Raw genomic sequence first — 3,664 nt, 5'->3', positions numbered from 1 at the left:
CGCTGCTTTTGGTGTATTTTGTGGCGGAAGTTACAGCGCCACTTACAGTCCCGCCATATGTACTACAGCTTTCGAGCGGTCTCGTGTGGAAGTACAGCGCCACTTACAGTCCCAGCATATGTACTACAGAGTTTCCAGCGGCCTCGTTTGAACAGACACGTTAAATGAAACAAATGCATGTGAACGGAAGACTTTTTTGAATACGAATACTGTGCATAAAACGCAAACGGCCTCGTGTGAGCGGGGCCTAAGAGTACTGATATGTCTACCCTTTCTTTTATGAGGGTAATATCTGCCTTTTCTCTTTTGGTTTGAATTGGAGAAGGGCAATGGTTATCGATGGTGCTTTGAAAGCCTATTGTATACTAATTGTGTGATTTATATTGCTTTTCAAATGCATATAGGCCACCCATTTACACTGCTCTTCCCATCAAGAATATGAATAGAACTTAGTTAGATCGCTTCACATTGAGTGGAAGAGGCATTTTCCCATTGGTCCCAGTCCAGTTGGTTCTTTTCACCATTCTTCCATATGTTACAAATGGCTGTCTAGCCCTGTTTGTTTTTTTGACCTTTCAGATGTTGTTGTATAGCCTCTGGAGCAGAAATGAAAGAGTTTTAAAAATGTTTACGTTTTGGTAAGTTTTTAGGGAAATGTTGTAATATTGCAACGTTGGCCTTAGGTGGGAGCAGAATTTCTGTATTTCTACTCACATTGTCTGAATAAATATATTGAACAACTAAGGGTAAATTTGCAGGATTGATTGCTTACTTAGCCCTATATCAGTATATAGCATGAATAATAATCACACATCAGTCATATTTGTTATGAATAATCATTTATCATTTATTAAATAGTAAGTCGCTTTGGATAAAAGCGTCAGCTAAATGCAATTATGAAAGCCTCACTCAGGATTTTTTTACCAAGTGTTTTTATTGCTCTTGGGGCATTAAAAACAAGATTTTAACTTTAGTTTTTTATATAATATCTGCATTTTCTCTTTTGAAAAACTAAGTCTTAGTTTGGCCATAGTTTGGCCACTCATTTTTAATCACACACGTCTCCCCATCCCATTCAAATTCTTGCCTGAAAGAGCAGTGTAGCCTTCAGAACATGTAAATGGGTGGCATTGCCTATATGCATTTGAAAAGAAATACATGTAGTACCTACCCCCCTCTGAGTGAATACCTGTTGACTTCACATCTTGCACTGTGATCTGCATGCACTTATCAAAACATTTAATTAGGAGCAAAACACACACTTCAAGTCAGATCATCACCCTTAGCTATTTTAATTACCTCTCAAACAACCTAAACTAGTTATAAATGTTTATTTTTACTGTCGGCCGGGTCACTCATTACTGGATCAGCTGCTGCCTGAGACAGACACTGAAAAGTATTATCATCTGAAATTAATCATTATGTTATTAGTATTAAATACATATAAGTATTTTTACAGCTTGTATTTAGAAATACTCTGTTGTAATTATTGATGCATACATGTGTTCATCCATTCAATGTGGCATTTAATAAACTGTTTATATTTTGGGAGTTTGTGGCTGAGGTTGCCACGAACTCCCAAAATATAAACAGTTTATTACATTTTCTTTTGATCAACTAATCAATGAATTGTACTATAGCACTACACAGTACAGTGGAGATAATCTAATCTGTTGCTCTTCTACTTATTTTGGGATCAAACTTGTTGTGTTCAAAATTCCAGGAAAGACAAACAACTTCTAAGTTGAACTATTTATTATAAGAGCAAAATATATATTACTTGGCCAAGGACTCCGTCAGGTCATAGAAATCACAGGCAGCAAAGCTGTAATCTGTAACCACTATTTCCGGAAAAAAGCCTCGAACCTTGTGCGTAAATACATTTTATTAAACAGGGCTCTGCCCCGACATTTATGATTGGTTGAGACTAGTTGGGGAGGGCCGTGGTTTAGACTTTGGCTTCCCTGGTTGGTGCACTGACTTAGACAAAGTCTCTTGGCAACACGACCTCCAATCAGCATTCGGCCAGCCTGTGAAAGTCCCTCCCTACTCTATCCGCTATGTCATTTGTTTTTTCTAAAGTTTCTACAGATATAGTGGAAAACCTTCATTATACTGGATCCCAGTCTTGCGTGGGAGCAAAGCTCCCACTCAACTCAAGGCCGGAGCGATGTCCTGTTCTGACTAACCCATTGACCTCTTACGGTGTCTGCTCCTGACCTTGCTACTTTGTATTGCAGGCTAAAACTTTCTTCTGTGACTTTTCCCTTCAAGTCCTATCCAACCCATCAAACCTCGGGATTGGTGATTTTGTCTATGTATTCCAAAGTCATAGCAACATTTAATGAGCACAAATAAGCATATAATATAATAATAAGAATCAGTATTGTAATGTTATATAAAAATAGACTCCACAAACTTAATATTCGTTTCAATATAGATTAAGTAATGACTATTTTTCAGATAAATAAATGAACTGTTTACACATTTAAATGTCAAGAAATATAGAAAAATCTCAATTTAAAGAGTCTAAGAGGAAATATTCAACTTGCTTCTTTAATCTGAACAACACTAAACAGTATTTGATATTAAATTATACAACAGAGAAAAAAGTCTTTATTTAACCAATTTCACTTAAACACTGACTCTATCTTCTCCCTCGGTGATGCTCACAGTAGGGGTGCATACCGGTCCCCGGTACTACCGAAATACCGGTTACTGGCGGCTACGGTATACCGTACCGAAATCAGATCCGGTTTTCGATACTCACATTTTTTGTTTTAATAAAGTGAGGGGTAATATCCTTAAACTCGCACCCAAACCACCAGCCAATCAGATTGCGCGTCTTGCAACGGCTTCGGTGATTGGCTTGATTGCCAAGCAATCACCTTCCTCCCGAACGTCTGAGCCTTTCGGTTAGCTTTCGTTTTTTCATTAGCTATATGTCGGCACGAAAATCTTAAGTGTGGCTGCATATGACTGCCAGTCTGAATGGTGGGGTCTGTAACCACTGCCAGTCTGAATGGTGGGGTCTGTAACCACTGCCAGTCTGAATGGTGGGGTCTGTAACCACTGCCAGTCTGAATGGTGGGGTCTGTAACCACTGCCAGTCTGAATGGTGGGGTCTGTAACCACTGCCAGTCTGAATGGTGGGGTCTGTAACCACTGCCAGTCTGAATGGTGGGGTCTGTAACCACTGCCAGTCTGAATGGTGGGGTCTGTAACCACTGCCAGTCTGAATGGTGGGGTCTGTAACCACTGCCAGTCTGAATGGTGGGGTCTGTAACCACTGCAAGAAGTTTATTTCTGGGAAAGGCGGCAACACATCCAACCTCTCAAAACATGTGCTACTGTCACATAAAATCAGAGTACAGGAATATACAGTCTTCAAGCCTGTGTTGTCAAACGCGTTTTTCATTGTTTGTTCAGTACTAAAAGGTCGAAGTCCCACAATTAATTTTAATATTCATTTGACATGTTAACTATATCATAAAGCACTTCATGGGAGTCATTGCGGGATGATTACATTTTTCCCTTATGCAACATGAAAGTATCACGATATGTATCGGTCGAGTATCGGTATCGTTCAGTGGTATCGGTATCGTAAAAAAAGTCAACGATATGCATCCCTAGCTCACAGTACATCATAATTCCATGTAGTGAT

Source organism: Trematomus bernacchii, unplaced genomic scaffold (assembly GCF_902827165.1).
Source record: "Trematomus bernacchii unplaced genomic scaffold, fTreBer1.1, whole genome shotgun sequence".
Lineage (NCBI taxonomy): Eukaryota > Metazoa > Chordata > Actinopteri > Perciformes > Nototheniidae > Trematomus > Trematomus bernacchii.
The sequence above is the reverse complement of the archived record's forward strand: the minus strand, read 5'-3'. Positions refer to the sequence as shown.